This window comes from Hemitrygon akajei, chromosome 11 (assembly GCF_048418815.1).
Source record: "Hemitrygon akajei chromosome 11, sHemAka1.3, whole genome shotgun sequence".
NCBI classification, from domain to species: Eukaryota; Metazoa; Chordata; class Chondrichthyes; order Myliobatiformes; family Dasyatidae; genus Hemitrygon; species Hemitrygon akajei.
Window position 1 is genome coordinate 7,794,046 of NC_133134.1, and position 23,014 is coordinate 7,817,059.

Here is a 23,014-nt window from a genome sequence, read left to right on the forward strand (position 1 = left end):
GGTGCTACCACTGCCTGGACACCCCGTACATGCCAATGATGTTATAATGCATCACAAATTTACACCCCGAGTACAAGTCCGATTTACAGGAAAATCTCCCGGTAAGTGGGGGTACCATTTCGTCCTGTTACTGTTGATTCCGGTTCACTGCACGTACGCAGGACAGGGGCGTCACTGCAGTGTAGTGGTTAGTGTGACGCTATTACAGCTTAGGGCATCGGAGTTCAGAGTTCAATCCCAACGTCCTCTGTAAGGTTTGTATGTCCTTCCCTTGGAATGTGTGGATTTCCTCTGACTCACCCAGACACACCCAGCCCTGAGACACCAGGCGAGGTCATTTGATTCCCAATATCTTCCTTCAGCAAACATTGCATGTATGGAAAATGTAAATGGGTGAATTGGTTTATTATTGTCACATGTACTGAGGTACAGTGAAAAACTTTGTTTTGAATGTGTCCATACAGATTATTTCATTACGAAGTTCAAATTTCAGAGTAGATTTATTAACCAAAGTATGCATGTGTTACTATATACTACATTGAGATTCATTTTCTTGCAGACATTTACAGGGAAATAAAGAAAGAAATTTATGAAAAACTATTGACAAGCAAAGACTGACAAACAACCAATGTGCAAAAGAAGGCAAAGTGTGCAGGTAATAATGATACTGAGAACACGAGTTGTACAGGTTCAGTTCATGGGGTAGAACAACAGTGCATCAGAACACTGAATAAAGTGTCACAGTTACAATGTTCAAATTACATCTATTATCAAAGTATGTATACTTTATACAACCTTGCGATTCACTTTCTTACAGGCAGTGACTGAGCAAAGAAACCCAACAGAACAAATAACATTCAGCACTGAATTCACGAAAGTGAGTCCACAGCTGTGGCCTGCAATTCATAAGGTCCTGGATAAGCTGTGACTGGCTTCAGGCAGTGAAGAAAGCTAATGGCATGCTGGCCTTTATAACAAGAGGAATTGAGTATAGGAGTAAAGAGGTCCTTCTGCAGCTGTACAGGGCCCTGGTGAGACCCCACCTGCAGTATTGTGTGCAGTTTTGGTCTCCAAATTTGAGGGAGTGCAGCGTAGGTTCACAAGGTTAATTCCCGGAATGGCGGGACTGTCATATGTTGAAAGATTGGAGTGACTGGGCTTGTATACACTGGAATTTAGAAGGATGAGAGGGGATCTGATTGAAACATATAAGATTATTAAGGGACTGGACATGCTGGAGGCAGGAAGCAAATTCCCGCTGATGGGTGAGTCCAGAACTACAGGTCACAGTTTAAGAATAAGGGGTAGGCCATTTAGAACAGAGATGCGGAAAAACTTTTTCACCCAGAGAGTGGTGGATATGTGGAATGCTCTGCCCCAGAAGGCAGTGGAGGCCAAGTCTCTGGATGCATTCAAGAGAGAGTTAGATAGAGCTCTTATAGATAGCGAGGTCAAGGGATATGGGGAGAGGGCAGGAACGGGGTACTGATTGTGTATGATCAGCCATGATCACAGTGAATGGCGGTGCTGGCTCAAAAGGCCGAATGGCCTACTCCTGCACCTACTGTCTATTGTCTATTGACTCACTTTTGTGAATTCGGTTCTGAATGTTATTTGTTTACTTTTGCTTACTTTTATTATTTACACAAGTTGTTTTTCTTCTGCACATTGGGTGTTTGATCTTCTTTTTAAAAATGGGTTCTTTTGGGTTTCTTTGTTCTGTTGCTGCCTGTAAGGAGTTGTCCTCATTCAGACATCTTTTTGCAGTTCACCTCAGTCAGAAGGTTCAGAAGCCTGAGGTCCTGCACCACCAGCTTCAAGAATAGCTACTTCCCTTCAACCATTTAGTTCTTCACACTTCAGTTTAGATAGATGAATACTTTATTGATCTCAAAGGAAATTACAGTGTCACAGAAACATAACAAGAGCACAGATATACAAATATTAGAAGAGTAGTAAGAAAGAATAAAAAATAAATTAGCTCAAGCAGTCTTGAGGAGGAGGGGAAGGTCATCACTTCCCGGCTATAGGTTGACTCATTATAGAGCCTAATGGCCAAGGGTAAGAATAACCTCATAGAGTGTTCTTTGGAGCAGTGCAGCTGTCTTAGTCTATTACTAAAAGTGCTCCTCTGGTCAGCCAAGAAGCATGCAGAGGGTGAGAAACATTGTCCAGAATTGCCAGGGTTTTCCGTAGGGTCTGGATGATGGGGTGGTAAATTGGATTAGTAAGTATGCAGATGATACTAAGATAGGTGGCGTTGTGGATAATGAAGTAGGTTTTCAAAGCTTGCAGAGAGATTCAGGCCAGTTAGAAGAGTGGGCTGAACGATGGCAGATGGAGTTTAATGTTGATAAGTGTGAGGTGCTATATTTTGGTAGAACTAATCAAAATAGGACATACATGGTAAATGGTAGGGCATTGAGGAATGCAGTAGAACAGAGTGATCTAGGAATAATGGTGCATAGTTCCCTGAAGGTGGAATCTCACGTGGATAGAGTGGTGAAGAAAGCTTTTGGTATGCTGGCCTTTATAAATCAGAGCATTGAGTTTAGGAGTTGGGATGTAATGTTAAAATTGTACAAGGCATCAGTGAGGACAAATTTGGAGTATTGTGTACAGTTCTGGTCACCGAATTATAGGAAAGATGTCAACAAAATAGAGAGAGTACAGAGGAGAATTACTAGAAAGTTACCTGGGTTTCAGCACCTCAGTTAAAGAGAAAGGTTGAACAAGTCAGGTCTTTATTCTGTGGAGCGTAGAAGGTTGAGGGGGGACTTGATAGAGGTATTTAAAATTATGAGGGGGATAGATAGAGTCGACGTGGATAGGCTTTTTCCATTGAGAATAGGGGAGATTCAAACAAGAGGACATGAGTTGAGAGTTAAGGGGAAAAAGTTTAGGGGTAACACGAGGGGGAACTTCTTTACTCAGAGAGTGGTAGCTGTGTGGAACAAGCTTCCAGTAGAAGTGGTAGAGGCAGGTTCAATTTCATCATTTAAAAAAAATGGATAGGTATATGGACAGGAAAGGAATGGAGGGTTATGGGCTGAGTGCAGGTCAGTGGGACTAAGTGAGAGTAAGCATTTGGCACGGACTAGAAGGGCTGAGATGGCTTGTTTCCGTGCTGTAATTATTATATAATCCTTTGTTCTAGCACAACCTCCAGTGTGTCCAGTTTGACTCCTATAACAGAGCCAGCCGTTCTAATCAGTTTATTGAGTCTGTTGGCATCACTCGTGTTGATGCCATTGCCCCAGCACATCACCACATAGAAAATGTACTGGTGATAACAGACTGGTAGAACATGTGAAGGAGAGGCCTGCATACACCAAAGGACCTCAGTCTCCTCAGGAAATAGAGGCAACTCTGGCCCTTCTTGGACACAGCCTCTTGAGTTGTTGCCCCACTCAAATCTGTCATCCAGGCGCACCCCCAGGTACTTGTAGGTCCTCACCACATCCACATCCTCACCGTCAATAGTTACAGGGAGCAATGCAGGCCTAGTCTTCATCACCATCTCCTTTGTCTTACTGATGTTGAGCTGCAGAAGATTCAGCTTGCACCATTTGACAAAGTCCTCCACTGGGACCCTGTATTCATCCTCCTGTCCTCTCTTTACACACCCTAGTACTGCTGAGTTGATTGCTATAGCAACACCATGAACACTCCCCACTACAATGGATTTTTCTTATCACCCTGTATTCACTGTTTATGAACCTGTGAACTGAGCCCATTTTCTGCCTTTTTTAAAAACTCAACCATTTTCATCCCTTCCCAAATAAGCACTTGCTGTGTTGCTCTCTTCCTTAAAACTCGAACGCCTCACTGTGCTTCAACAGGTAGATAGTCATCTCGGGTGTCTAAAACTTCCTCATTGCCACCGTTACGTTTTGTAACTCCAAAACATTGAACTACTTGAAAGCAAAAACATGGATCCAGAGCTGTGGATAACTCGTGTACATTTAGTTTTATTTTTTACTTTAAGTGAAACATGTGCATATGACATGGTGACGTGATAACATATGCCATTCACGTACTTTTACATATAACCGTAATGAACTATGTAAGCAAAGAAAAATGCTTAATCAAACAATATATTTACAATATTACTGAAATATCAAATACACTACATTTCTTATTGTAATTTAGAGTATATTTTATGTATGGCACTGTACTGCTGCCGCAAAATAACAAATTTCATAACATACTGTATGTCAGTGATAATAAACCTGGTTCTAATTCTGATTTCACTCTGTGAGTAAATTTCACATTGATTGCATGAAATGTCTTCCTTCTATTTGTTTTCATCACCTGGGAGCAGTGCCTTCACAGTAGTAGGATAGGATTTTAGTATACACTTGGCACAGCACACGGTGCTTCTGACTAACATCCAGAAAGCAGGATGCTTCCTATTAGTCATTTCGGAGAGAGGCTACCCGTGGCAGTGCCAGCTCACTTGTCTTAGAGTTGGGTAATGCAATGGTTAACAGCTGGATCATAAACCACAGACATGGACACGAGCCTGTGGCGTGTGGTCAATCAGGTCAACCATTGCGTGGCATGGTAGCATAGCAGTTAGAGTAATCAGAATTAGGTTTAATATCAGTGGCATACCTCGTGAAATTTGTTGACTTTGCGGCAACATTACAATGCAATACATAACGATAGAGAAACAAACTGTAAATTACAGTAGTTAAATTAAATAAGTGGTGCAAAACTAGAAATAAATAAGTAGTGAGGTAGTGTTTATGGTTTCGATGTCCATTCAGAAATCGGATGGCAGAGGAGAAGAAGTTGTTCCTGAATCACTGAGTGTGTGCCTTCAGGCTCCTGTACCTCCTCCCTGATGGTAGCAATGAGACAAGGCATAACCTGGGTGATGGGGGTCCTTAATGATGGACGCTGCCTTTTTGAGGCATCACTCGTTGCAGATGCTTTACAGCACCAGTTGGCAGCATTCCTCGATTGACATCTCAATGTGCTAGAAGACAAAAGTAAGTACATTTTTATCAAAGTATGTATACATTATACACTCTTGATATTCGTCTACTTACAGTCAGCCACAAAAAAATAACATGCATGTATAAATAAATAAAAGGACTGGCTAACACTCAATGATCAGAGAATAAAAATCACATCATGCCCGTAAAAAAAGACTGTATAACTCCCAAAATGCAATGAAAACAAATATCATGCAAACAGTAACCGTAAGCAAATAGCATTTCTGAACTGAAGTCCACAAGTCCGTTAGTTTGTCGCAGAGCCGAGTAAACGTCGCGGAGCAGTGATCTGAACTGGCCCCCACCTCACCTCGGGCCCCTACACACTGACCTTTTCAATCTGGCCCCGCGCTTAACTCTGCGTCCGAAGAATGGGTTCTGCCGCTTCAAGCAGTGATCTGAACCGGCTCGTACCTCACCTTGGGCCTCGACACCCTGACCTTTTCAATCGAATTGCTTCCAGGTCCAAAGGGAAGTGAGAGGATATTACCTGCAATGATCATTGGCCAGAAAATGTGTGGTTAACGAAGTATTTAGTTGATTTCCTAGTTTTGTTAGCCAGCAACTAGAAGTCGCTGAGGGTCACCAGCATCATCTTAAACCAGAATCGTAAACCAACAGGTTTCGGGCAGAGCAGAGGGCACCTTTCGCTGAGCTGAAGACCTTTCAGCAGTGCTTGATAGCGCCTATGTGTGTGCCACTGGGAACATCCCCGTGGATCAGAGGGTCCTCTGTCATGCAACTGTTCAGGATGAACTATGATACATGCTGTTTTAGAACATAGAACATAGAAATCTACAGCACATTACAGGCCCTTCGGCCCACAATGTTGTGCCAACTGTGTAACCTACTCTAGAAACTGCCTAGGATTTCTCTACTGCATAGCCCTCTATTTTTCTAAGCTCCATGTACCTATCTAAGAGTCTCTTAAAAGACCCTATCCTATCTGCCTCCAGATACACTGTCGCTGGCTGTGCATTCCACACACCCACCACTCTCTGTGTGAAAAACTTACTTCTGACATCCCCCTTGTACCTTCTTCCAAGCACCTTAAAAGTAGATCGCTCGTGTTAACCATTTCAGTCCTGGGAAAAATCCTCTGGCTATCCACACAATCAATGACCCTCATCATCTTATACACCTCTTTCAGGTCACCTCTCATCCTCTGTCGCTCCAAGGAGAAAAGGCCAAGTTCACTCAAACTATTCTCATAAGGCACACTCTCCAATCCAGGCAACATCCTTGTAAATCTCCTCTGCCCTCTCTCTATAGTATCCACATCCTTCCTGTAGTGAGGTGACCAGAACTGAACACAGTACTCCAAGTGGGGTCTAACTAAGGTCTTTTATAGCTGGGACCTCACAGCTCTTGAACTTAATCCCACAGTTGATGAGGGCCCACACACCACGTGTCTTCTTAACAACATTGTCAACCTGCGCAGCAGCTTTGAGCATCCTTTGGGCACAGACCCCAAGATCTCTCAGATCCTCCATACTGCCAAGAGTCTTACCACTAATATTATATTCTATTTTCAAATTTGATCTACCAAAATGAACCATTTCATGCTTATCAGGGTTGAAGTTCATCTGCCACTTCTCAGCCCAGTTCTGTATCCTATTGATGTCCCGCTGTAACCTCTGACAGACTATCCACCACACTTCCAGATTCTGTTTTGCCAGTATCCTAGGATTAATTGCCCCAGCCTTAGGTATGGCATAGTAGTGTAGCTGTTAACGTAATGTTATTAACCTGGATTCAATTCCACCTGTAAGGAGTTTGTATATTCTCTCTGCGACCGTGTGGGTCTCCTCCAGGTGCTCCCACATTCCAAAGACACAACAGTTAGTAGATTAATTGGTCACATGGGTGTGATTGGGTGGTGTTGGTTCATTGGGCTGTAAAGGCCTGATACCGTGCTGTATCTAAATAAAAACATGACTAAAAGACACAAATCTACAAAGGCAGGTAAATTTAAATTCAAATTATTTAAAAAAAATCTCTAACATTAAAAGCATTAATTTACATTTTTTTTTGTTTTTTAAGTGCACTAATATCTTTCAGGGAGGGAGATATGTCCTTATTTCGATTGGCCTACATGTAGCTCCAGGCCCACCAACAATGTTGACTCTTAGCAACCTCTTCAGTAGACAGGCATTATCTGCCAGAGTTACATTAAAAAGTACTGTATTGATGCGACACACACACACACACACACACACACACACACACACACACACACACACACACACACACACACACACACACACACACACACACACACACACACACACACACACACACACACACACACACACACACACACACACACCAAATCAGGTAGCATCTATGGAAATGAGCAGTCGATGTTTTCAGCCAGGACCCTTCACCAGGACTGGGTAAGAAGGGAACAGAAGCCAGAATAAGAAGGTGGGGAGAGAGGAAGGAGTACAAGAGGGGTGATTCAAGAAGCCAGAAGATGATAGGTGGATGAGGTCGTGGGCTGAAGAAGAAGGAATCTGATAGGAAAGGGCAGTGGACCATGTGAGAAAGAGAAGGAGGAGGGCAACAAGAGGGATGTGGGGAGAACAGAAGGGGTGTGAGGGGAACCAGAATGGGGAATTGAAAAAGAGAGAAGAAGGAACAGTGAGAAATTAATGGAAATTAGAAAAATGATCTGGCTCACCTTTCATCCCTTCTCTTCTCAAATTCTCCCTCTGGCACCCCTCCTCCTTCCCTTTCCCCTATGGTCATACTGTAGAGCCTCTGGTGCACATAGCCATCTGATACAGAGGTGAAAGTGCAGTCATCGAGCTCCCATGGGGGCCTGTCTTCATTGGTAACAGCTGGAATAAGTGATTTGCTGTTTCTATGTGAACAATGGCAGGTAGACAGCTGCCCTGTGAAGGTGTGTCACAGTCATTGAGCTGAATTAGCAGTCAAGTGCAGCCTCTGATGCTTGCTGAAACTTAACAGTTTCATGAGAGAGAGAGAGAGAGAGAGAGAAAGAAAGAAAAGATTTTCATAGATTCTATTACATTTCTTTATTTTTTTTTCCTGCGAATGCCTGCAAGAAAATGAATCTCAGGGTAGTAAATGGTAACATATACATACTCCGATAATAAACTTCCTTTGAACTTTCAGCTATTAATATTCAGAGAACCCAAGTCCAAATTAAATCATCAATCCCTTCTCATTGTTGGACATCACTCTTGAAACAGTATTCATCAAAGGGACTGCTGTCAGTCAGAGGTGATATACCACTGTCTTCCTATGGGCAATTGGTATCAGCAATGGAATTGGTTTATTGTTGTCACATGTACGGAGATGCAGTGAAAAGCTTGTCTTGCATACTGTTCACACAGATCAGATCATTACACAGAGTACTGAGGTAGAACAAGGTAAAACAATAACAGAATGCAGAATAAACTGTAACCACTACAGAGGAAGTGTAGTGCAGGCAGAAAATAAAGTATAAGATCATAATGAGGTAGATTGTAAAGTCAAGAGTCCATCTTTATCATACAAGAGGTTAGCTCAAGACTTTAATAACAAAGGGCGAGAAGCCGTTCTTGAGGCTGGTGGTACACGTTTTCAGGTTTATTTATATCTTCTGCCAGACGGGGTGAGGTTTTTGTTTATGCTGGCTACTTTGCTGAGGCAGTGAGAAATACGGAGAGTCCATATAAGGCAGTGGTCCCCAACCACCGGGCCTCAAAGCATGTGCTACCGGGCCGTGAGGAAACGATATGATTTGGTGATATGAAACGATATGAGTCAGCTGCACCTTTCCTCGTTCCCTGTCACGCCCACTGTTGAACTTGAACACACGCGAGGTCATTACCCTCGCGAGATCATCAGTCGCCTAACCGCAGTGACACCCTCGCGCCAGGGATCACTGGTTGGCCTCGCGCAGCCGGCGGGAAGTGCCGTTGGTACCAGCCTGCAGCGCGGACAGATTGGCGCCGCCTCCAAACCGGTTTAGCACACCGAATGTTCATGGGGATCCCAGTGCTAAAATATTCACAGACGACCTAATTCGGGCTCAGGGTTTCGTAAGTACCAGAGCAGCTACCTCGCTGAGATCAACTGAATGTCATCCCTCGAGCCAAACTTTTGTTGCCCACTCTCTCTGGACTGTGACCGCTGTGGCCCCGGTACGGGGACCTCTGGCTCTCACCTGGTCCTCTCACTGGTGCAATGATTTTATACGTTCATACGAGGAAAATATGCACAGTGTGTTTAATATCCAAACGTTGCTTAAAACGTTATGATGCTATTGACTTGTAAGTGAGTTATAATTGACTTATCACCATATTCATGCGAGGAAAATATGTGCTGTGTGTTTAATATTAAATTTGTTAGAGAAACCATTTTAGAAACGAAATTGAGTGTATTAGCTACTTTTAAGTGACTCTTAGTTCACTTATTACCTATATTCCGGTAGTGATTAACACCCCACCTCACCGGTCAGCCGGTCCGCAGGAATATTGTCAATATTAAACTGGTCCACAGTGCAAACAAAGGTTGGTGACCCCTGATATAAGGGAGGTTGGTTTCTGCAACGTGCTGAGCTGTGTCCACAGTTCTGCAGTTTCTTGCAGTCATACGCAGATTAGGGATGGCAAATAAAGTCTGATCATCCCCAAAACTTAATATCTATATAAAACATTTGATTTAGGGTGTCCACTAATCTGAAGATTGTGAACTGGACGTGGATATTTATGAGCTTTTGACAGGGTAAAGAATAACTAGTTCTTTATTCCCCACTCAGAACCTGTTGGGAATAATGAACCCTCTATTCGTACCTCTGTCTCCTGATCTCCAATTAATCTATTTCCATTTTGGGAACCCTGTTATCAGACACACAAACATCTCATGTCCTCGATGCTGGAATGTCTTCTTCTTCTTCTGCTTCTCAAGTCCATCACCCCAATCCCACCCACAGCAGCTTGCCAGAGTCCTCTGTCCTGGGCCAGTCTTTCAAGTTTTCCCAAGAGTAGCCCATTTTCTTGGTGTATTCTTCCTTTCCCAGGGATGAGGTCTTTGGAGATTCTGTTGGCGTTTCTGCAGCACTGGGTTTTTATGGGATACTGTTGCTAGCCCAGTGTCCAACCCTCCTCCTTTTGCAGCCGGGCTTGGGACCGTCCATGATGGGATAATGCTCGACTGTCAGAAAAGTACAAATCTTGCACTCTGATGTCCTGCGGAACAAGTAGCAGCAACCTTTTATTTGTCAAAGAGGAATCAGATGGACCCCCCAAGGTCAAGATAATGAGATGCCAAAAGAAGTTCTCCTGGAGTATCGAATAAATCAGACAGCTTGAAACAACGTTCAGCTTCTGTCAGAGGTTGGATCTGACTCAGTTTAACTTGAATCTTTAACCAAAATTTTCTGATAAAAGCCGAGGAGCACTGGGTCTTTCCATCAATAAGAGGAGCTGCCCACCTCTCCCAAATCACCCTTTCGTTTCTTCCCTATATGTACACTTTTTCAATCTGTTCCTTATTTCTGTCTCTCTCCCCTTCTCTCTCCCAATTCTCTCCTTGTCTCATTCTCTCTCTCTCAACCTCCTCATTCTCTCACCCTCCCCTTCTCTCTTTACTATTTTTCTTTCACCCACCCTTTCCTGCTACCCTTCTTCCTCCACCTGCTCTCTCTCACTTCCTCCCTCTTCCCCTTCTCCCTCTCCCCTGCTCTCTTTTACACTCTCTCCCTTACTCTCCCTCTCTTTCATCCCCTCTCCACCCTCTCCCTCCTATCTTTCTCCTCCTTACCCCTCTCTCTGCCCCCTCTTCCCATCCTTCCCCCTCTCCCTCCCTCTCTCAGTCATCCCAGCCACTCCCCTTCCCTTCCCTTTCCCTCTCTCTCCCACTCCCCTCCAACCTTCCCTCCTTCTCCTTTTCATTTTCTACCTATCTCACTCCCTCTCCTTCTCTTGTTTCTCCCTCCCCTCCCTCTTTTCCTCACTCCCTCTCTCTCCTTTCCATCTCTCTCTCGCCCCCTGTCCCTCTCCCCTTCTTCCTGCAAGTCTGCCTCTCCCGCCTCCTCCCCTCGTTTTCCCTCTCCCTTTCCACCTCTAATCTCCCCCCATCTCTCTCTCCCTCGCTGAGTTCATTGGGTTCATGTGACTGCCTCCTCCCCCTTTTCCTGCTGCCTACTGCACTCTTCAGGACAGTGATATTGTAAAAGGTTCCCTCTCCTCGGGGAAGTCTTCCGCATCCCCAGATCTATGTGTCCGTATCCTCTGGAGACCAACCTCTACCCAGGTATGCACAGCCAATGATTATGCTACCTCAGCATGCAAGGAGATTTCAGCGCCCCCCCCACCCCCAACTGTGTCAGAGATGACCAATTTGACCTTGAGTGGACCATCCAACCCCAAGAGTTCTCTACCACAAAGACCTATGGACAATCTGTATGGGTTACAAATGCCGTACTAATGGACACCTGCACATACAAACAACTTTCATAACATTATTAAGTTATTTGTAATTAAACTATTGATTATTTGTTATTATTATTAAATTATTATCAGTGATCCCCTCTTACCCCTTCTCTTCTCACCTGCCCATCACCTCACTTTGATGCCCCTCCTCGTTCCTTTCCTCCCAAGGTACATTCTCTTCTCCTATCAGATTGCTTCTTCTTCAGCCTTTTAACTCTTCCACCTATCACCTCCCAGCTTCTTACTTCATTCCCCCCCCCGCATCTTTCATCCACTTACCCCACACCTCTCACCTGCCAGCCTGTACTCCTTCCCCTCCCCCACCTTCTTATTCTGGCTTCAGTCTCCTTCCTTTCTTGGCCTGAAGAAGGGTCCTGGCCTGAAATATCACCTGTTTATTCATTTCCATAGATGCTGCCTGACCTGCTGAGTTCCTCCAGCACTGTGTATGTGACATTTGTTTGTTCCTATGAGTGACAGAACTAGTTTCCTCTCTCTTCTTTGCCTTTAGTAATTTTTCTTTCTTATCAGTCTTCTGTGCTTTGATGCCATGCTGCGGAGGTATGTTTGAGGTATCGGGGGATTCTAGAGTATTTTCAGACTAGGGAACAAACTAGACTTACAGAACCGGTTTATTACTGGGGATAGCCGATGCTTTGAACTCTGAGGACTCAATCAGTCTCACACTACTGCTCCGTGTCTCTCCAGCCACCACTGCTGACGCAGCCCACCCACCACCGAAGTAATCAGCCGAGCATGAGAGTGCTGGCTTCAGGCAGGCATCGTCTACACGGGAAATCAAACCATTGCTCATACACCTTGTAACTTAAAACAATTACTCTCCACATTCACACTGGGACAGAGAAAAATGTTATTGCTCCATCTTTATTTCGGAACTTTATTTCTCCCTTAGAACTTCTTTAAAAATCAAAATAAACTTTATTCATAATAAAAAAAAACTACCAGAATAAATCGTGTAATGCCTGTTCATTTTAACTTTCACAGACAAAGCATTAAGCACTGTTCAATTGTATTTCATAAAACCAATAGCACTGTTATCACTCTCGTGGCCTCCTGGGGTGGTGTGTGTTAATCCCATCACCCCTACTGGGGCATAGGCACCAAAGGAAGCTGACCAGAGCCCCCTAACCTGGGCCGGTCTTTCAGGTTGAACCCAGGTGCAACCCGTCTTCAAAGATCCTTCCTCTCCCAGGGATGAGGTCTTTGGAACTTATAACGACGTTTCTGTAGAAAGGGATTTTTACGGGATGGGGTTACTATCCCCATGGCCAACCCTTCTCCTTTCATAGCCGGGCTGGGACTGTCCATGGCGGAGTTCCCTGGGGTGATACACTACTGTAATAATTGAAGGGCTTCCTCACCTAACCTTGCCCCACCCCGTCTAATGGCAGAAGAACCCTATACTGTGGTCATTCCTCACCGAGGCCTTCAGGTGGCTGCATCAAGCTTCTGTGCGTCCCTCAGCACGTACTCACACAGCCTGGAATGTGCCAGTCGGCAGCAGCATTCCTCCACGGACATCTCGATGGGCTGGCAGACCAACAAGTTTCAGGCAGACCGAAAGGGTGTCTTTCACCAAGCTGATGATCCGTCAGCAGCAGGTGTGTGCGCGCGCGCGCGTCCGTCCGCCCATCCAGCACAGGCCCAGTCATTGGGTATATTTAAAGTGCAGGTTGATAGGTTCTTGCTTAGTAAGGGTGGCAAAGATTACCGGAAGATCAATCTAACCTCTCCCTCCCACATAGCCCTTCATTTTTGTCACAACCATGTGCCGAAGAGTCTCTTAAACAGCCCTAATGCATCTGCCTCTACCCCTACCCCTGGCAGCACATTCCACAAACCCATCACTCTCTGTGTAAAAAAACTTACCTCTGATATCCTCCTTACACTTTCCTTCAATCAATTTAATATGATGCCCTTGTGTTTCTCTTAGTCTTCTTTCTCTCTCCCTCCAATCTTTCTTTTCTCACTTTCTTCTCCCTTTCTGCTTCTCCATCCTCTCCCTTTATCATTTTTTTCTCTCTCTCTCCTTTTCCTTTTCTCTCACTCTCTTTCTCCCCCTCCCCTCTCCTTTTCTCACCATCCTCCCATGAAGATTTTGCTACCTAGTCCGAGGCAAGGACCTTTTCTTCCAGATGTTAAGCTTGGAAGCATAGTGTATTCCTTAGTTGTCACTAGGACTAAATCCTGGAACAGCACTGCAGTAGCACTTTCACCAGGAGGGTTACTATTTTGAGTCTGGATTATCTTTATTTATTCAGAGATACAGTGCAGAACAGGCCCTTTTGGCCCTTCGAGCCAAGCCAGCCAGCAATGCCCAGTTTACCCCTAACCTAATCATGGGACAACTCGCAATGACCAATCGGTACGCCCTTGGACTGTGGGAGGAAACCGGAGCACCCGGAGAAAACCCAAGCATTCAACGGGGAGAACATACAAACTCCTTACAGAGGACACCAGGACTGAGCTCTGAACCCCAATTCAATGAGCTGTAATAGCACAGTGTTCATTAACCATTTTACTACCCTGGCATCTGGTGATCCAGGCCAGGACTAGCAGACTCAAAAACAGTTACTTCCCCCAAACAGTAAAGCTGATCAACACCTCCACCCACTAACCCACCCCCCAGACCCCAGACTCCACTACTTTATCATTTCCTGCCAGTCACCTTGTGTACAGACACTTCTGTGCCTAGTGTCACCCTATGGACATACAATCCATCTATGTAGCAAACACGAGGAAATTTTGTGTGTGTTGTTTGAATTTCCAGCATCTGCAGATTTCCTCGTGTTCTCCAGCTCTGTATCACTTTCGTCAATCACCTTTCCAGCTCTTAGCTTCACCCCACCCCCACCCCCTCCGGTCTACTCCTATCATTTCGCATTTCCCCCTCCCCCCACTACTTTCAAATCTCTTACTGAATTTCCTTTCGGTTAGTCCTGACGAAGGGTCTCGGCCCAAAACGTTGACAGTGCTTCTCCCTATAGATGCTGCCTGGCCTGCTGTGTTCCACCAGCATTTTGTGTGTGTTATCCATCTATGTATATAAGCTATGCTATGTATTTATATTTATTGTAATTTTTATTAATGTATTTTTTATCTGAGTGTTGTTTTATTATTGTGTACTTTATTTTATTGCTTTTTTGTGCTGCATGGGATCCGGAGTAACAATTATTTCATTCTCCTTCACTGTGTACTGGAAATGACATTAAACAATCTTGAAACAACAGCTCAGGAATTTGATCCATTGACAGCTTCTCAACTGTAATTAAAGATACACAATAAATGATAGCTCCAACATCTGGTAAGTAATTTTAAAGAATTATCCTCACCCCCATCCTTGGCTGGAAATCACAGATACCGTGATTTACTTGGAGTTCTCTACCCCTGTGGTTAAAGATGGTCTTACTGGATGGGAGGCAGGGTAACGTAGCAATTAGTGTAACAATTTACAGCGCCAATGACCCGGGATGAGGAGTAGATTTAAAAGGTGGAGGGGGGAGAGAGAAACACAAGGTGATAGGTGAAACTGGGAGGGGAGGGATGAGGTAAAGAGCTGGGAAGTTGATGGTGAAAGAGATACAGGGCTAGAGAAGGGGGAATCTGATAGGAGAGGACAGAGGCCATGGAAGAAAGAAAAGAGGGAGGAGCACCAGAGGGAGGCGATGGGCAGGCAAGGAGATAAAGTGAGAGAGGGAAAAGGAGATGGGGAATGGGGGGTGGGGGGGTTGGGCATTACTGGCAGCTGATCTCTTATACTGAACACTCTAACAAACTTGTACAGATGTACTGTTGAAAGAATCCCGATGATGGTTTGGGACAGGAAATGAGCAAGAGACTCTGCCTAATATATCACAGGCACATACTCCCCACCATTAGTAGTATCTGCAGAACGCGCTGTCTTCAGAAGGCAATGTCAATTCAAGATTGTTTAAGATTCATAAGACCATACAACATCAGAGCAGAATTAGGCCATTTGGCCCATTGAGTCTGCTCCGCTATTTCATCATGGCTGATCTATTTCCCTTTCAACCCCATTCTCGTGCCTTCCCCATGTAACCTTTCTTGCCTTGACTAATCGAGAACCTATCAACCTCCACCTTAAACACACCCGATGATCTAGCCTGTACAGCCACCTGTGGCAACGGTTTCCACAGATTCACCACCCTCCGGCTAAAAATCAAAGATCCCAAGATTTATTTGAATTCAAAATTGTTTAATGTCATTTCTAGTACACAAGTGTAAAGGAGAACAAAATAGATATGATGCAGAAAAAAGCACAATAAATATAAATACACAAGATAACTTATATACATAAGTTGATTGTACAGTATATCCATAAAGTGATGTTAGGTGACTCCGACAGGAAATGATGAAGTAGTGGTGGTTGGGGGTGTGGAGGGGTGGGTTAGTGGGTGGAGGTGTTGGTCAGTCTTACTGCTTGGGGAAAGTAACTGTTTTTGAGTCTGGTGGTCCTGGTGTGGATTCTACATAGGCTGTACCCTGATGGGAGTGGGACAAACAGTCCATGAGCAGGGTGGGTGGGATCCTTCATGATGTTCCTGGCCCTTTTCCAGCACCTTTCTGTATAAATGTCCTTGATGGTGAGTAGGCTGGTGCTGGTGGTGCATTGGGCACTTTTCACTACCCGTTACAGAGCCTTCCTGCCCACCACAGAGCAGTTTCCATACCATGCAATGATGCAGCTTGTTAGGATGCTCTCTATTGCGCATCTGTAGAACAGTCATACCAGGTGGGAATCAAAAATTCCCACCATCTGGACCACACCATCTTCTTCCAACTTCCATTGGACAGGAGGTACAAAGGCCTGAAGTCCCACACCACCAGGCTCAAGAACAGCTACTTCCTTTCAACCATTCAGTTCTTAAACCAACCTGCAAAGCCCTGATCACCACCATGACCACTTTGACCATTTCCCTCTAAAATGAGCTTCTTTTCCTTCCAATTGTGCTTTCTTGTAAAAAATGTGTACAATTCATATTATTTATCTGAAGCTACAATACTGTGCAAAAGTCTTAGGCAAACATATATAGCTGGTGTGCATATTTGTGCCCTTGCTGCAGTAACTTTATGTATTTGACTGTCCTGCTGCTGTTGTTGCAAAAGATTATGACCCAGGTGATTCTGATATGGGTCTCTACTGTGGACTGAGAGTGGGAAAGGGGCCAGGGAGAGGGGAACCGTGGCTGGTAAAAGGGGAAGGGAAAGGGGAGGGAGCTGAAAGCACCAGAGAGACATTCTGTAATGATCAATTAACTAATTGTTTGGAATCAAATGACCTTGGCTGATGTGTGTCTGCACTGGTGCCCCCCCCCCCCACTCCTGGCACTCCTTCTCTGCCACCTGTCCCACACCCCTCCCGTGGGGCTCCACCCTCACCATTCCCAACACCCATTCCTCCCGCCAGATGTGCAAACTCGCTCTCTGCTCCACATGGACAAGTACAATATTGGGCAAAAGTCTTGGGTACCCCAGCTACATATACGAGCCTCAGATTTTTGCACAGGACTGTATGTGCCTGTGATCAGGCTGCAACTAAGTTTTCATTGAACCTGTGCACACATAGATTTGTGCAGAAAATGATAAGCTCCACTTTGATTTTATTTAACATTAGTTAATGTTTCCTCTCATTGTTTGGGCTGTTGATTGTGAAAGTAAGGAAGCAAAGTGCAACTATATAAATGCCAGTTGGTCAGCACGTGGGAGTATTGTGTGCAGTTTTGGTCACCCCATTATAGGAAGGATAAGGATCTTGTGGAGAAGGTGAAGAAGAGGTTCATGAGGATGTTGTCTGGATTACAGGGTTTGAACCATAAGGAAAGGCTGGAGAAAGTTGGGTTGTTCTTCCTATAGGAGGGAGATTGAAAATAAGTATCCCCGGTATTATTTATTTATTTATACTTGGCAGAGTTTGTCTTCTTTTGCACATTGGTTGTTTGTCAGTCTTTGTGTGTAGTTTTTAATTGATTCTCTTTGTATTTCCCTATTCTACTGTGAATGCCTGCAAGAAAATGAATATCAAGGTAGTGTGGCATCCGTTAGTCTCGCAAGACTATGGATCTGTGCCCTCTGCAGGGCGCAGGCCTGGACAAGGTCGTATGGAAGACCGGCAGTTACCCATGCAGCGAGTTTCCCCTCTGCACGCCACCGATGTTGTCCAAGGGAAGGGCAAGGGCTGATACAGCCTGGCACCATATGCTCAAGGTAGTATATGGTGACATATAGTACTTCAGTAATAAATTTACTTTGGGTCTTAGAGGTTTTTAAAACTATCAGAAGCACAGAGTCAGTCAGGTTGATTTCCTCAGGCTGGTTACCGGGGTGACATGGGTTACCAGGGGTAGTAGTGGAAGCAGTCACCTTAAGAGGCTTTTACACTGGCACATGTATATGATGGAATGGAATTGAAATTCAAAGTTCAAAGTACATTTATTATCAAAGTATGTATAACATACCTTGAGGTATGTTAGGGAATAACCTTGAGGTTTATTGTCTTGCAGCCAGCCACAAAACAAAGAAACACAATGGCATCCACAAAACATTCCCACTCAATAAAGGCTGTCAAATATCTAATGTGCAAAAAAAGACACATGGTGCAAACAATAAAAAAAAACAAATAAATAATACACAGAACATGAACTGCAGAGTCCCCGAAGGTGAGTCCACAGCCACGTAGCCAGTTCAGTGCTGGACCGGTCCCAGAGCCCCATGGCTGCAGGCCACAGCCACGTAGCCAGTTCAGTGCTGGACCAGTCCCGGAGCCCCATGGCTGCAGGCCACAGCCACGTAGCCAGTTCAGTGCTGGACCGGTCCCAGAGCCCCATGGCTGCAGGCCACAGCCACGTAGCCAGTTCAGGAGCCCCATGGCTGCAGGCCACAGCCATGGAACCAGCTGCAGGCCACAGCCACGTAGCCAGTTCAGTGCTGGACCAGTCCCAGAGCCCCATGGCTGCAGGCCACAGCCACGTAGTCAGTTCAGTGCTGGACCGGTCCCGGAGCCCCATGGCTGTAGGCCACAGCCACGTAGTCAGTTCAGTGCTGGACCGGTCCCGGAGCCCCATGGCTGCAGGCCACAGCCATGGAACCAGTTCAGTGCTGGACCAGTCCCGGAGCCCCATGGCTGCAGGCCACAGTCACGTAGCCAGTTCAGTGCTGGACCAGTCCCAGAGCCCCATGGCTGCAGGCCACAGCCACATAGCCAGTTCAATGCTGGACCGGTCCCGGAGCCCCATGGCTGCAGGCCACAGCCACGTAGCCAGTTCAGTGCTGGACTGGTCCCAGAGCCCCATGGCTGCAGGCCACAGCCACGTAGCCAGTTCAGTGCTGGACCGGTCCCAGAGCCCCATGGCTGCAGGCCACAGCCACGTAGCCAGTTCAGGAGCCCCATGGCTGCAGGCCACAGTCACGTAGCCAGTTCAGGAGCCCCATGGCTGCAGGCCACAGCCACGTAGCCAGTTCAGGAGCCCCATGGCTGCAGGCCACAGCCACGTAGCCAGTTCAGGAGCCCCATGGCTGCAGGCCACAGCCACGTAGCCAGTTCAGTGCTGGACCGGTCCCAGAGCCCCATGGCTGCAGGCCACAGCCACGTAGCCAGTTCAGTGCTGGACCAGTCCCAGAGCCCCATGGCTGCAGGCCACAGCCATGTAGCCAGTTCAGTGCTGGACCAGTCCCGGAGCCCCATGGCTGCAGGCCACAGCCATGGAACCAGTTCAGTGCTGAGGCGAGTAAAGTCTCACGGAGTTGTGAGCCGAGCACCTGCTCATCCTTTGCCCTCTGCCTCAACACCTTAATCTTTTTAATCTGGCTCAGCACATAAACATCAGTTTGTTTTCTGCTCTCGGGCCTGGGCCCTGCCACTTCAGTCCGGCCTGAAGATTCGGTCTGGCCCAAGGTTCGCGCTAGCCATGGCCACTGTGGCCGTTTCTGCATTCTCAAGAGTGATTGGAATTGAATATACAGGGAACAGAGAGATATGGATCATGTACAGATGGAAACGATTTAGTTATGCTTGTCATAATTTTCAGTACAGACATTGTGAGCTGAAGTGCCTGTTGCGGTGCTCTGCAGTTCAAATGGCTGGTTGATGGTTGGGGTGTTCTGAAGGGATCTGTGCTGTATCCTTCTTTGACACCATGGCTATCCTCACTGGGGTGATTAAGGGAATCCCATCCACAACTTATTGAGCTGAGTTGTTAAAGCAAATGTTTAGTAATTGTATAACACAGGGAGTTGCAGTTTCAGTTTAACACTGAACTGAGAACTCTGATTGCTAGGACTGAATCACATTGTTGCCATGGAAACCATCATGTGAAGAATCATGGATAAGGAGTGAAGATGGTCACAAAGACATCCATGAAAACTGTCCTGGATGACCATGGAAATCATGTCCGTGAGCGATACGTTGCTATGTCTTCCATCTGATTCACCCACTGCCCTCGTGACTGAACTCTCACACTTTGCTCTGTCAACATTTATTGCACTTCTGACATTCACACTCTTGGTGGAGGCATCTGTTCTTCAAAGCAGCCTGCTGCAAGCCTTTTCTATTCCACCAGACAGATTTTGACTTCCACCAAACTTTCTGTATACCTGCGGCTAAGGTGCCACAATAGAGCTGCAACGCACATATATGTACTTTGATAATAAATTTACTTTGAACTTTGAAGAGGGACCAACAAAGAGCAGATGAATCAGCAAAGTTTATGTGAGCAGATAAGTGGTGAGCCATTTCAAGTTCCTGGGTGTCAACATCTCTGAGGATCTATCCTGCGTCCAACATATTGATGCAGCTATAAAGCAGGCATGACAGCAGCTATATTTCATTAAGAGTTTGAGGAGATTTGGAATGTAACCAAAGACATTTGCAAATTTCAACAGATGTACCGTGGAGAGCGTTCTAACTAGTTGCATCACCGTCTGGTATGGGGGGGTGGGGGAGGGCAGGTGGGAGCTACTGCACAGGATCAGAAAAAGCTACAGAAAGTTGTAAACTCAGCCAGCTCCATCATTGGTACTAGCTCCCCCCTACCCCCCCTCCCCCCAGCATCCAGGACATCTTCAAAAGGCGACGTCTTTAAAAGGTGGCATCTGTCAGTACCCTCATCACCCAGGATGCCCTCTTTTCATTGTTACCATCAAGGAGGAGACCATAAGAGATCCTAAGTGGTAGGAGCAGAATCAGGCCATTTGGCCCATCGAGTCTACTCTGCCATTTCAATATGGCTGATCCATTTTTCCTCTCAGCCCCAATCTCTTACCTTCCTTCCCGTATCCCTTCATGCCCTGACCATTCAAGAATCTATCAACCTCTGCTTTAAATATACATAAAGACTTGGCCTCCACAGCTGCCTGTGGCAAGGAATTCCACAGATTCACCATTCTCTGGCTAAAGAAATTCCTCCTCATCTCTGTCCTAAAAGGACAGCCCACTATTTTGAGGTTGTGTCCTCTAGTCCTAGACAATACCATCATAGGAAATTTCCTCTCCTCATCCACTCTATCGATTCCTTTCACCATTCGATAGGTTTCAGTGAGGTCACCCCTCATTCTTCTGAATTTGAGTGAATGTAGGCCCAGAGCCATCAAATGCTCTTCATACAAATCCCATCATAGGAACTCAGCAGGTTAGGTAGCTTCTATGGAAAGAATGGCCTGAAACACTGACTCTTTATTCCTTTCCACAGACGCTGCCTGACCTGCCGGGTTCTTCCACAACTTTGTGCTCACCAGCGAATCTGTCCGGTTCGTCTACTGTGTTCGGTGTTCCCAATGCGACCTCCTCTACAATGGCAAGACCTGTCGTAAGTTGGGGGACCGCTTCATTGAGCAGCTCCGCTCCATCCCGGTGGATAAACATTTTAATTCCCATTCCATCCCGCTCCAACATGTCGGCCCATGGCTTCCTCTTGTTCCATGATGAGGCCACCCTCAGGGTGGAGGAACAAGATCTTATATTCTGTCTGGGTAGCCTCCAACTTGATGGCATGAACATTAATTTCTCCCGCTAAAATCAAATTTTCCCTCCCTCTCCTCTCTTCTTCTATTCCCTGTTCTGTCCTCTTTCCTCTTCTCAGATGCCTATCACCTCCCACTGGGTCCCATCCCCTTTCTCCTGTGGTCCACTCTCCTCTCCCATCAGATTCCTTCATCTCCAGCCCTTTACCTTTCTCACTCACCTGACTTTACATATCTATCCTCCTTCCTCTCTCCCCACCATTTTATTCTGGCATCTTCCCCCTTCCTTTCCAGTCCTGAGGAAGGGTCTCGGCCCAAAATATCGACTGTTTATTAATTTCCATAGTTGCTGCCAGACCTCCAGCATTTTGTGTGTGTTTTTCTGGATTTCCAGAACTTGTTTCTGTGTGTGTGTGTGTGTGTGTGTGTGTGTGTGTGTGTGTGTGTGTGTGTGTGTGTGTGTGTGTGTGTGTGTGTGTGTGTGTGTGTGTGTGTGTGTGTGTGTGTGTGTGTGTGTGTGTGTGTGTGTGTGTGTGTGTGTTACAATGAATCAATACTTTCTTTATTTCATCGGAGATAAAATGAGAACTAGAAATCAAACTGATGCTGCTGATGACTCAGTCCTCAGTCTGGATTTGTGATTAGGCTTATAAGGGATCCGACTGAAGACAGTTAACCAGTGCAAGTGTATTAATTTGAATAGAGATTTATATAATCAGAATCAGTATTTTATATGACAGTAATAAGTAAAGCAGTATTATTATTCCAGTCAACATAATGTTAGTTAAGTCAAAGCCAAAGTTAAGTTTATTGCTATATACTCCAGAACATATGCACAGGTCCAATGAAAAAACTTACTTGTAGTAGCATCACAGACACATAGTGTTATGTAAGCACCAGATTCAAGAACAGTTACCTCCTTTCAAGGCTCTTGATTAAAAGGGGAGAACTGCACTCATCTATTGAGATATTCCCATAACCAATGATCTCACTTTAAGGACTCTTTATCTTGTTATTTCATGCTCTTGTTATTTATTGCTATTTATTTATATCTGCATTTGCACTGTTGTCTACCTGATCTTTCATTGACAATAGTCAATAGACAATAGGTGCAGGAGTAGGCCATTTGGCCCTTCTAGCCAGCACCGCCATTCACTGTGATCATGGCTGATCATACACAATCAGTACCCCGTTCCTGCCCTCTTCCCATATCCCTTGACCTCGCTATCTATAAGAGCTCTATCTAACTCTCTCTTGAATGCATCCAGAGACTTGGCCTCCACTGCCTTCTGGGGCAGAGCATTCCACATATCCACCACTCTCTGGGTGAAAAAGTTTTTCCGCATCTCTGTTCTAAATGGCCTACCCCTTATTCTTAAACTGTGGCCTCTAGTTCTAGACTCACCCATCAGCGGGAACATGCTTCCTGCCTCCAGCGTGTCCAATCCCTTAATAATCTTATATGTTTCAATCAGATCCCCTCTCATCCTTCTAAATTCCAGTGTATACAAGCCCAGTTGCTCCAATCTTTCAACATATGACAGTCCCACCATTTTGGGAATTAACCTT

At 45.5% G+C, this 23,014-nt stretch overlaps 1 long non-coding RNA gene across 1 annotated transcript in view; it reads right to left on the minus strand.

Annotated features, from left to right (window-relative positions):
* Positions 1-521: 521 nt before the first annotated feature.
* LOC140735299 (uncharacterized) overlaps positions 522-23,014 on the minus strand; it is a 44,741-nt gene continuing 22,248 nt past the window's right edge. The window contains exons 2-3 of the long non-coding RNA XR_012100730.1: positions 5,335-5,493; positions 522-4,984 (exon numbers count right to left, since the gene is read on the minus strand). This is a non-coding gene — a long non-coding RNA (uncharacterized lncRNA). The remainder of the gene's footprint in view (positions 4,985-5,334; positions 5,494-23,014) is intronic.